Source organism: Natator depressus, chromosome 1 (assembly GCF_965152275.1).
Source record: "Natator depressus isolate rNatDep1 chromosome 1, rNatDep2.hap1, whole genome shotgun sequence".
Taxonomy (NCBI): domain Eukaryota; kingdom Metazoa; phylum Chordata; order Testudines; family Cheloniidae; genus Natator; species Natator depressus.
Window position 1 is genome coordinate 132,760,491 of NC_134234.1, and position 13,224 is coordinate 132,773,714.

The window sequence follows — 13,224 nt, forward strand, 5'->3', positions numbered from 1 at the left end:
CAGGCCCCCTCCCCCACTTAGCAAGTACTGGAAAAAGATTAAATGGGTTCTGCTGACTGACATGTGATTTGTTACACAGGGTAGATATAAGGGAGATGGGAGTGGCTGTCTAGATGGAAGGTGTGGGCTGAGATAGGAACCCTGAGTTGAATGTCAGTTAATTTGTTTTGTTTTTTTGTTAATAAAGCCAAAACCCAGACAGGAGAAGAAATATTCACTCAAACTATTCCATAGTTTGTGGACTTTGCTTTAGAGCAGATTGGGAAAGGCCACCTGATCGCACCATGCTTTCTGACACAGCTGTGGACTGCATACAGATCCAGTTGTGCTCTCAAGGAAGACAAGGCTGTTGCAAAGAAGCTAATTGAGGTGTCAGAGGAGATTTTGGAACAAATGGATAAATTAAACAATAAGAAGTCACATGGGATTCACCCAAGAGTTCTGCAGGAACTCAAATATGAAATTGCAGAACTAGTAACTGTGGTTAAGTAACCTATTGTTTAAATCAGCCTCTGTGCCAGATAACTGGAGGATAGCTAAATGTAAAACTGATTAAAAAAAAAAAGGCTCCAGAGGTGATTCTAGCAGTTAGAGGCCAGCAAGCCTAACTTTAGTACTGGGAAAACTGACTGAAACTGTAGTAAAGAACAGAATTATCAGACATGTAAATGAACATGATAAGTTGGGGAAGAGTCAGCACAGCTTTTGTAAAGGGAAATCATGCCTCACCAATCTATTAGAATTCTTTAAGGGTATCAATGAGCATGTGGACAAGGATGATCCAGTCAATGTAGTGTACTTGGACTTTTAGGGCTATCAATATTATTAGCCAAGTTGTTGAGGGAAGCAACCCTGTGCTCTGGGTATCCCTAAACCTCTGACTGCCAGAAGATGAGACTTGATGACAGAGAATGGATCACTCAAAATTACCCTGTTCTGTTCATTCCCTCTGAAGCTTCTGGCACCAGCCACTGTTGGAAGAGAGGATACTGAGCTAGATGGACCATTGGTCTGACCCCGTATGGCCATTCTTATGTTCACTCAGAATATAAGATTATTTATTATCAGATTTAGCTTTTCTTTCTTTTTTAAGCATTCAGTGTTGTTCAGGCATAGTCTTGTGTTCAGAAACTGTAGCATTTATGTTGTTTTGTAGTTTTCTGTTGTATGCAGAAAATGGGTGTCTCAGGTTTATAACAAACCTCAGAATGGAATAATAGATGGACTGCAACATATCCTTAGTGTAAAAGTTAGATACGATAAAGAGCACTAGTTCTACATTCTTTGTCATTACAGCTGTTTGTAACTTTTTCCAAAAAAAGTTTTGTAGTTGATGAATGGCTTTTTTGCAAAACTAAAACTTTTTATAAAAAATGTCTTTACTATAAAAATGGTCTGGATTTTGTGCAATTTTCAGTGAAATATTTTATCAGAATGTTTTTTTTCAATCATGAAAGATTCTGTTTATTTGAAAACTGGATTTTCAGTAAATGGAAAATTTCAAAAACTGTTTCAATAAAAATTTGGGTAATTTTTTTTTAAACTTCTGAAGAACGGATGATGTATCCATTTCAAAGACACATTGTAGTGAGACTGTAATGGGAGCTACTTAGATTTTTTTTATTATTATTTTTTTGGTGGAAAAATCACTTTCCTTTTATTTAACCAGCTTTATTTGGTATGTTTTGGGCTTTATGGATTTAATTTCAATACTTTCCATCTCTGTATAAAATATTTACATTTGTCTCATAGCTAAAGCTAAGATTTTGTCACGGATATTTGTAGTTATTCACGGACAGGTCACGGGCAATAAAGAAAAATTCACGGAAGCCTGTGACCTGTCCCTGACTTTTACTCAAAATATCCATGATAAAATGGGAAGGGGCTGGGCAGCTGCGGTGTGGCTGGGAGCTCCAGGGCCCCCACCACCTGTGGGGGCTCAGAGCTGTAGGATCCCTCTGCCCCCTCCTGGCGGCTGGGGGCTGCGAGGTTCCTCCTGCCCCTCTGCAGTGGCGGGGAGCTGTGAGGATCCTTCTGCTGCCACTGTGACAGGGAGCTGTCAGGGATCCCCCTGACCTGCTGCTCAGGCCAGGGAACTGTGGGATCCCTGTGCCCCGCAGTAGCTGTGGGGATACCCCTGACCCACTGCGGTGGCGGGGAGCTGCAAGGTACCACCGCTGTCCATGGCGGCTTGAAGCATGGGGGCCCCCTGCCTCAGGCGGTCGGGGACCTCACAGCTCCCTGATGCTGCGAGAGGCAGCGGGACCCTGCAGCTTCCAGCCGCCTGGGTTGAAATCACGGAGATCTTTGGAAGACACGAATTCCGTGACTTCTGGGACCTCCATGACAAAATCATAGCCTTACTTATAGTCCACCAAATAAATAAGTTGCTCCATTAAATAGAAGAGGTAGGTTTTTCATACTTTAAACAATATTAGGCTGCTAATGCTTGTTTAAAAGAAACCGACCTGGATGCCAAGATTTCAGTTACATTTAATCTGTAGAACATATGGCATTTCCCAAATGTTAGTCAAACAAATTCTTAGGAGGGAAAAACACTTGTTGCATGGTACATGTGTGTAAAATAACTTATATAAAATTACATATGTGCAGGTGATAAATTGCACAGCCATGTACTAAACAAACTCATAATACACCTTGACAACCTCATCTGTCATTTTTCCACTAATTCATCTCCTTTGGATTTATTGTAACATGTAGCAACTTCAAATAGGTGTGGCCTTTTAAAAATCTTGCCAGTGAAATGGTCCTCCCTCCAGATTACCCTTGTCTAAGGCTCAAGGCAGGCAAGAGTCAGTTCTATGTTACTAACTGCTCTTCTATAGGTAAAAATGCCAAGAAAGGCCCAGGTTATCAAACCTTCAAATCATGACTTATTTATGTCTAGAAAACCTACTTTAGTTCTCCTTTAGATGTTTTTATGGCTTCCCCTGAATCTTGTTCAAATGTTTTAGACCTCTAAATCGTACGTAAAATAGTTTTTTGTAATGTATGTGACATATACGAAGTACATTTGGTGTGGTTTGAAGGTTTTGTTGGCATTCACTTGGGAAGACATACACAATTCACTGAAGACTTTGTCACATGTTATCAAAGTGTCTATTCCAACCTCATGCTGATAAAACCTTTATACTTCACCACACTGTCATGTATGCCCTATAAATATGTTCTGTCCCTCCACCCACTTACAAATACACATCTGAGAATGTTCCAAAGGTTAAAAAAGGTGAACGGGAGAAGTGTTCTATTCTCTACAGAAATAGTAGCAAACTGGATTAATAAGTATCATCAATATGCTGACCCAGCAGGGAAGTGGGAGCTCATTGCAGCTAAATATGTTAAAGTGAACTCTCCAAATGATATCCCAGACTTTTGTTTTTTTGGGCACTCTGATATTCTCACTAGTCCTCCCCCGGCCTCACTTCCACTTAGCAAAATACCAGTCAGTGGTAAGTTTCAGTGCAGTTCTCTATCTTCATATAATGTACTTAATTCTAAATCTTCTGTTCTTAACAGTTCAGCACTATAAAGGCAATGATTAGAAGAATTACCTCTATTGAAAAGACAGGAAGCCTTGAAAGGCATGCTTATACTTGTATCTTCTTTTGTCATTTAGCTTACTCTTCATTTATATTTAACAAATTAAATCTCAAAATTGTGGCTTATGATGGATACATTGGCCTTCCTGATCCTGCCACAATTCTAGTCACTGTTCTCTGACTTCTGTGTATGAATTCCCATAGTTTAAAATCATGATTCATTTGTACATCTAGTCTCAAATCGAATGTTCCCTCGGAGAGGATCTTTGTGTAACTAGCAATATTTCTTGGTCTATTCCTATTATCATTTCGGAAACTTGCACAGCCAACAGAAAAAGACAGATAAAAACCCACTACTCTGCATGGCCAGGCGCTCTGATATCATGGAGAGGCATGGTATAGGAACCTAGAGAGAGAGATAATGAAGGGGAAGGAATTATACTCTGGTCTTCATAAAACAAGAAGCACAAGTTACTATACAGTAATTAGGGTAATTTAAAATTTTATTACAAGTGTGACAGGGTACACTCACTGCAGGTGGAACCTCCTTGTGGCTACATCTGTGGAGCAGCTCCCACCCGATCTGGCACCCCCTTTTGTTGGTTACTCACACTGTGATACACTCTCTCCGCAGTCCTCCAGCCAGGTCATGATATAGTCCTTCCCTTCCAGGGTACCAAAGTCCCTCTGGACCAACTGTCCAGTTGGCATCTCCAATGATCTTGTGCCACTTCCCAGTGGCTGGTAGAGGAACCTGGACCCACTCCCAGCCCAGGGACCCCGCAAGGTCTGACTGTGTTGCTTTTCCTTTGGGCTGCTTCCTATTCTTTTCCCCTCAGGCTTTCTTCTTCACCCTTCTGGGTAAACCCTTTCCTCAGGGCCAGGATCCCAGGGCTTCTCTCTCTCCCTGGGTTTCCTCCTTTTCCCTCTCCAAACCCAGAGAGTAACTGCTGGATTCCACACTGGAACCTCTTTCTTGTTTTTTTTTTTTTATTTATTTCTGGTCATTTTATGGCGTGTCAGCTCAGCCTGTGAGGCTCTGACCACCATCTACCGCAGTTTTCGAATAAGCAAAAATCTATATTCTCTCACCCAGTCTTGTATCCTACCCTATCCTATCTTGTATGTTACCCCACTTTCCTGATATTCTTACTAGTCCTTTCAAACTATATTCTTTCACCTTGAGGCATCTCAGTTCTTCATAAAGAATCTTTCTTTCTGTATAATCCTCCCTGTGTTGACACAGCAGATACTCAACATTTTTCTTGGACTTTGCATGTGTCCCACAACCTATCTTTGTGGTAGTTTAAGAAATATAAATTACTATTTGGTCACAGTGACCTGTTAGCACTCTAGATATCTTCAGTGCTTCTATCATTACAATTAAGTATACTATTATCCTCACGCTTAGGACATATTTCACAGAACCTTTGCCCTTTTTTCCTCTGTGGTCCATAGTTCTTGCCATTCCTTCTTAAATTCTTTCTTAACCAAATTTTTGAAGTCCTATTTACGTAGAGGGATCTTTATATCAACCGCCTCATTTGTAAGACTTTTTTTTTTGCTGCTTTATCTGCCTTTTCATTGCCTGGTATCCTCACATGCCCTGGAATCCTGACTTTTACTATATGTATACCTAATTGTGCTATCTCCATAGTTGAGAACAGTATTTCATTGACTAAGTCATTCCTGCTTTCCTTTCTAATCACCATTGTACCGCATAAAGAGTCAGATAGGATAGCGGTCATAGTTGTATATGTACATCCCTTATCCAGATCAGAGCCAACAGTATGCCCATCAATTCATCCATCATAATGACCCCAAAATTGGATAGTGTCATAGATCTCTTAATTTCAAATTCAGGGATACAAAAGTTCCCATTCTGCCTGTGTTGTCATCTCGAGAGCCATCAATATAGATTTGGCAGTGCTGACCCCATATGTCATGTATAAACACGCACATCTTAGCTGTCATATTTGACAGTTCTGTTCTTCCCTTTTTTTTATCGTATAATTCCAAATCCACAACTGGAGAGAGAACCGTCCAGCTATAATTTGATTTCCAATGACTAAATATTTTAATTTCTTCCAGTCCTTCCTTTTCACCCCACTCTCTTAGCCACCTTTTGACCCTGTCAGCATCTGGGAGTTTGTGGCACCCAGTTATTCTTGTCTAATTAATTCCCAACAGTCCTCATATGTTCATTTAGTACTCTTATCTTCACTGTTTCCTTAGCCCAAAAAGTGAAATCTAACAATTTCATCCTTAAATTTATAGGCATTTTGGTGATTGCCACTTGCAGCACACACAATGGAGTTGGAATGCTTGCACCACATGTAATTCGCAGAGCTTAGGCTTGGATTGGCGCTAATATTTTAAATTTTGATTTAGAAGCTGAATTAAAGGTTTCAGAGTAGCAGCCGTGTTAGTCTGTATCCGCAAAAAGAAAAGGAGGACTTGTGGCACCTTAGAGACTAACAAATTTATTTGAGCATAAGCTTTCATGAGCTACAGCTCACTTCATTGGATGCACCCACCGTATTTTCCACTGAATGCATTCGATGAAGTGAGCTGTAGCTCACGAAAGCTTATGGTCAGATAAATTTGTTAGTCTCTAAGATGCCACAGGTCCTCCTTTTCTTTTTAATTAAAGGTTTGACATCCATAATCTAACTCTGGTCTTATGAATGCCCTGTATAGTATCAACAGTGTGTTCTTATCTACACCCCAATTGTTCCTAGCAATACTTTAAAGCAGATTCAGCCCATATTTAACATTTAATCTTGATCTTATCTCTAACAGTGGCTTTCAACCTTTCCAGACTACTGTACCCCCAAGTTTCACCTCACATAAAAATTACTTGCTTACAAAATCAGACCTAAAAATACAAAAGTGTCAAAGCAAACCGTTACTGAAAAATTGCTTGCTTTCTCATTTTTACCACATAATTATAAAATAAATCAGTTGAAATATAAATATTGTACTTACATTTCAGTGGATAATATAGAGAGCAGTTTAAACGAGTCATTGTCTGTATGAAATTTTAGTTTGTACTGACTTCGCTACTTCTTTTTATGTAGCCGGTTGTAAAAGTAGGCAAATATCTAGATGAGTTAATGTACCCTCGGAAGACCTCTGCCTACACAAGACGTACACACACCCTAGTTGAGAACCACTGATCTATATGACCCTTCCAATAAGTTTGCTATGGAACATAACTCCTGAGAATGTAAAATTTTGAACTACCTCTGTTATTTCTGTATAGAGGTTCCATTCTTTCCTAGTCTTTCTTTTTGTAAACATCATTCCCTTTGTTTAGCAAATGAGAACTTAAATCCCCAAGTATCTCCCCCTGGTTTCTTTCACAGTTATCTTAAGTCTTCTATGTTTGGCCCAAATAGCATAGCTGTCCACAAATAGAGTAGTGTCTGTGTGCTCTCTGGGAGATCATTAATCATAATGTTAAACAGGGTTGGGCTGATAACATTCCCCTGTGGAGTGCCATTAGTAAGTTTATAAATATTTGACAAAGTTGCCTGACTTGTATAATTCTGTCATTTAAGAAGTCTCTTATCCACCAGAACATTCTTCCTCTTATTCCAATTGACTAGTTTACACTGCAAGCTTTCCCTCCATAGCATGTCACATGCTTTTTCAGTGCACAATAAGACAGCTATCAGAAACTCTCTCTTTCGAGTGGTTTTTTGTATTTGTGTTTCTAATCTTACAATATGATCAACTGACACCACTTTGTACACAGTTTATACTTTCATATTTTTCCAAGTATGCTACTGATTTCTCATTTCTCATTTTTTCCATAATTTTGCCCATACATGATGTTAGGTCATAAGGTCTTGTGCACAATTTGCCAGGTTTTCCTATTGGTATACCACTGTTTGCCTCTATTCTGATGATAGTATACCCTTTCCCCATATAATTTCAATAAAACTCCTAAATTCTCTTCTGGTAGGTGCTTAAGCATTGTTGTAAAGCATATGTTGTCTTTACCTGGACCTGTGTTTTTAATTTTGTCTCTAGATTTTTTGAGTTCCTATATGCTGAAATTTCCATTCAGTATGTCATCTTTACATTGTACCCCGCCATGTAAGAGCTCACAATTTCTTTCAGCAAACATTCTTTTTTGTTAACAAAACTCTAGCCCCCTTCTGCTGCAAACTTTCTGGCTTTATACCTTAGCTAGCTTTCCCCCCAGCCGGGCTTTATCGGCTGTCATTTTCAATCAAGCCAGACTCTCCAACAAGTGCATCCTATAAGGTTAATTGACCCTGTCTGCACCACCTTACCCTTTCAGAGCTGGTGTAGGGTGAAAACTGCATCACAGCAAGAACAGACCCTATGAAGATCACCCCAAGGTATTACAAAGCATAGATTGTATTGTAGGAGAGACACTATGCAATATAAATTGGAATTTAAACACTCTTAACTGAAATGTATTTTTAAATACTCATCAGAAGGATGACGTTTTGCTGCACTTGTACTTGGCTTGCAGCTTCCCCAATTATGTTATTAGACTTTGATATTTTGTGGTGAGGATGTGGAGAATGCTGCGAAAGTCTCCAGGAGGGTCTGATCTTGTTCATGAACTTTGAAAGCAATGCTGTAAGCAAGTATTTCTGTTTTACCACAATTTTCCAATCTAGGCCATTGCTTTCACACATGAATTAGGCTATTGCCACGATATTTACCAAAAGATGCAAAAGAGACAATTACAATCTTATTTCTCTCTTTTTATGCTGATTACTTGAGTTGGGAAAAAATCTGGCCACTCTGTTAGAAAGAATTACTAAATGAAAACACTCTGGTCCAGTTACCTCTACTGCAAGTAGTTTTCGTGAGTATAACAGTTAGAAAGCTTTTACTATGAATGTGAAAAGGAGGAGGAAGGAATACTAGATTAATGCACACCTTTTAATCTCAAAGCCAAATCCTTGTTCTGATCTCACAACAGTGTAAAGGGGTAACTACATCAAAACCAGTGGAATTACCCCTTCGTAACCTGACATAAGCCCAGAACTGGATCTATTATTTTTAATTTCTGGCCAGTAAAGTGTAGTTTATATATCAGTTTAACTTTAGATTCTTTGGAATGAAAGATGATGGAAACAAGGAGCCAAATTCTTACTGATCTAACTCCATGGACTTCAGAATAGGAATGCTCAGCATAAACTCCAACCTGGCTTACATTTCTGCTTTAATTTCCTCCAGTTTTCCCTCCTTAACACCCAGTCATGTGACAGTGATAAAAATTGCACAAAGAATTGTTTTGTTCTTGCACTGAACAAGGAACTTTATTGGAATAAGAAAAAAAGTGTTGTCCCTAAAGCTTTTCTGTCTTTCACTGTAGAGTTTCAACCATGAAAGCCATGAGTTTTACCTATATCCCTCCCCCACCCAAAGAAAAAAAAATCTGACTTTCTGCTTTGGATTTAAAGAAAGGGTACATATATGCTCACACTGTCTTTCTCAAGCTTTCTTCATCTGTTGTTCATGCCTCCTTCTATAGAATGCTTTCTGGCTCCTATTTGGCCAAATGGCTTCTCTCTATTCGTATCCTTAAAGCACTCCTCTTCTGTGCCTGCGAGGCTTTTCAGTTCTAAAATTCCATATCATTTTAAAAATAGCACATACCCCAAAGCTTTGATCATCCACATTTGCATAATATATCTGAACTGTGCTATTTGTGTCTGATTTTAGGGAACTATCCTAAAAACTCTGTCAGTTCTAAAACTCTTGGTCCATGGAAAACTAATGTCTTCCTGCAGAATAAAAATTTTTGAGGATCATGCAGTCGGGAGGTTGAGAAAAGAAGTGGTGAAAAGGTGTGTCATTACTTCAGAGTTAACTTGGGGTGCCTGAGCATCTAGATTAGTCTAGCACAGGTGAGAGCAGCCACACTGCGAAACCATACCTGAGAGACTGTGTCCTTTCCAGAGCTGCACTCACTTGTGCCTGCCTATGTCAGTCGGAATTCTGGGGGCACATCCCATGGGTCTTTGTGCTACAGTAAGATGAGCCACTCTGATTCTTTCCCAGTGAATTGTTAGAAAACTTGTCTGTCCTGTGCACCCAGGGGGGATGATGGGAACGCATTGGAAGACTGTCAGCACTCAAGAAATTGTACCTTGTGTCATCACTGCAAAGCTGGCAGGGAATTACTAGCTTGAGTGAAAGCAGCATCTGAGCTCCAGTATATACCCCCAGCTGGGCCAGCTAGCCCAGGCTGAAAGCATCACTAAACTCAAGTTAGAGGATTCAAAGTGCGGCTAGGCGGATGGTCAGAGGCAACACCAGAAGAACTCTGCAGTGGAGACATACCCTAAAAGACCAAGAGAAGATCTGCTGTAATTCTCATGCAGGCAAAACTCCAGGGGTGAAATCCTGGCCTTATTTAAGTCTCATTTAAGGAAGTTTTACCATTGATTTCAGTGGGGTTAGAGTTTGACCCCAAGTGAATTAGAGTTTTGCTAGATTAAGAATGGCAGGAGAAGCCCCTTTAAATTGCAAATGTAATAGTTATTGTGTCTTCCTCTGTAGTGGCAGAATGCCCAGTCTGCTTACTATGTACAATAAAATATATACAGACTTCGCAGAATTAACTCACCTTTGAGCCGAGGCTACGCATGAGAAATTTTAGCCCAAAGGAAATATATATATGTATGTGTGTGTGTGTGTGTGTGTGTGTAAACTTGAAGCAGTGGAAAATGGAAGTCAGGATAGAATGGGTCCTGCGACCTACAATTTCTACCTTACAACTGTATACACTTCTGTTTGGTTTACAGGTTGCCTAATTTCCCATGAAATATGTAAAATCTAGTGCTGTGTTTTTCATTTTGTAAAAATTTTGTTTATTTTTTTTGGAAAAGTACATTAATTGCTCAGAGGTTTATGAATGTTATAATTCTTGACATCTGATTTGTGTCCATTTATTCTTTTACGTAGAGACTGTCCAGTTTGACCAGTGTACATGGCAGAGGGGCATTGCTGGCACATGATGGCATATATCACATTGGTGGATGTGCAGGTGAACGAGCCTCTGATAGTGTGGCTGATGTTATTAGGCCCTGTGATGGTGTCCCCTGAATAGATATGTGGGCACAGTTGGCAACGGGCTTTGTTGCAAGGATAGGTTCCTGGGTTAGTGGTTCTGTTGTGTGGTATGTGGTTGCTGGTGAGTATTTGCTTCAGGTTGCGGGGCTGTCTGTAGGCAAGGACTGGCCTGTCTCCCAAGATTTGTGAGAGTGTTGGGTCATCCTTCAGGATAGGTTGTAGATCCTTAATAATGCGTTGGAGGGGTTTTAGTTGGGGGCTGAAGGTGACGGCTAGTGGCATTCTGTTATTTTCTTTGCTAGGCCTGTACTGTAGTAGGTGACTTCTGGGAACTCTTCTGGCTCTATCAATCTGTTTCTTCACTTCCGCAGGTGGGTATTGTAGTTGTAAGAATGCTTGATAGAGATCTTGTAGGTGTTTGTCTCTGTCTGAGGGGTTGGAGCAAATGCGGTTGTATCGCAGAGCTTGGCTGTAGACGATGGATTGTGTGGTGTGGTCAGGGTGAAAGCTGGAGGGATGTAGGTAGGAAAAGCGGTCAGTAGGTTTCCGGTATAGGGTGGTGTTTATGTGACCATCGTTTATTAGCACTGTAGTGTCCAGGAAGTGGATCTCTTGTATGGACTGGACCAGGCTGAGGTTGATGGTGGGATGGAAATTGTTGAAATCCTGGTGCAATTCCTCAAGGGCTTCTTTTCCATGGGTCCAGATGATGAAGATGTCATCAATATAGCACAAGTAGAGTAGGGGCGTTAGGGGATGAGAGCTGAGGAAGCGTTATTCTAAGTCAGCCATAAAAATGTTGGCATACTGTGGGTCCATGCGGGTACCCATAGCTGTGCCGCTGATCTGAAGGTATACATTGTCCCCAAATGTAAAATAGTTATGGGTAAGGACAAAGTCACAAAGTTCAGCCACCAGGTTAGCCGTGACATTATCGGAGATAGTGTTCTTGACGGCTTGTAGTCCATCTTTGTGTGGAATGTTGGTGTAGAGGGCTTCTACATCCATAGTGGCCAGGATGGTGTTATCAGGAAGATCACCAATGGATTGTAGTTTCCTTAGGAAGTCAGTGGTGTCTCGAAGGTAGCTGGGAGTGCTGGTAGCGTAGGGCCTGAGGAGGGAGTCTACATAGCCAGACAATCCTGCTGTCAGGGTGCCAATGCCTGAGATGATGGGGCATCCAGGATTTCCAGGTTTATGGATCTTGGGTAGTAGATAGAATATCCCAGGTTGGGGTTCCAGGGGTGTGTCTGTGCGGATTTGATCTTGTGCTTTTTCAGGGAGTTTCTTGAGCAAATGCTGTAGTTTCTTTTGGTAACTCTCACTGGGATCAGAGGGTAATGGCTTGTAGAAAGTGGTGTTGGAGAGCTGCCGAGCAGCCTCTTGTTCATATTCCGACCTATTCATGATGACGACAATACCTCCTTTGTCAGCCTTTTTGATTATGATGTCAGAGCTGTTTCTGAGGCTGTGGATGGCATTGTGTTCTGCACGGCTGAGGTTATGGGGCAAGTGATGCTGCTTTTCCACAATTTCAGCCCGTGCACGTCGGCGGAAGCACTCTATGTAGAAGTCCAGTCTGCTGTTTCGACCTTCAGGAGGAGTCCACCGAGAATCCTTCTTTTTGTAGTGTTGGTAGGGAGGTCTCTGTGGATTAGTATGTTGTTCAGAGGTATGTTGGAAATATTCCTTGAGTGGCTGACTTAGAACAACGCTTCCTCAGCTCTCGTCCCCTAATGCCCCTACTCTACTATATTACAACAAAAAAACTTGTTTTTTTTTTAACTTTTGTTGTTGCTATATTACAACAAAAAAACTTCAAATCCAGACTCCAGCGAGAAACTGTTGAATTGGAATTCATTTGCAAATTGGATACAATTAACTTAGGCTTGAATAGAGACTGGGAGTGGCTAAGTCATTATGCAAGGTAACCTACTTCCCCTTGTTATTTCCTAAACCCCCCCTTCCTTAGACGTTCTTGTTAAACCCTGGATTTGTGCTGGAAATGGCCCACCTTGATTATCATACACATTGTAAGGAGAGTGGTCACTTTAGATAAGCTATTACCAGCAGGAGAGTGGGGTGGGAGGAGGTATTTTTTCATGCTTTGTGTGTATAAAAAGATCTTCTACACTTTCCACAGTATGCATCTGAAGAAGTGAGCTGTAGCTCACGAAAGCTTATGCTCACAAAAATTGGTTAGTCTCTAAGGTGCCACAAGTACTCCTTTTCTTTTTGCGAATACAGACTAACACGGCTGTTACTCTGAAACCTTTAAATAATTTGTTTTTGTTTCAGTTATTTATTCATTCCATCTGAATTGCAAACAGTTAAAAGACCAGCCTGTTTTTATTATTAATATTATTAATTTTGTGCTGTACAGTTGTGATAACTTTTTATGGCTAGTTATAAATGTATCAGGCATATGATTCAGCACCAGTAAAAAGCTTGTAAATTACTATGGATGAGGCCAAAATTGCTGGTTCTAAAAATTTGAGGGCTTCTTGTAGTTTAGTGAATTACCACCTTGAAGCAGAGATAAGATTGGCACAGCCTGTCTGGTGAAACCATGATAGAGGCACCGATTGCAGCTGTC

At 40.5% G+C, this 13,224-nt stretch overlaps 1 protein-coding gene across 7 annotated transcripts in view; it reads left to right on the forward strand.

Annotated features, from left to right (window-relative positions):
* Positions 1–13,224, forward strand: part of FRMPD4 (FERM and PDZ domain containing 4) — a 435,288-nt gene that overhangs the window by 211,715 nt on the left and 210,349 nt on the right. The gene's annotated exons all lie outside the window — the stretch shown is intronic.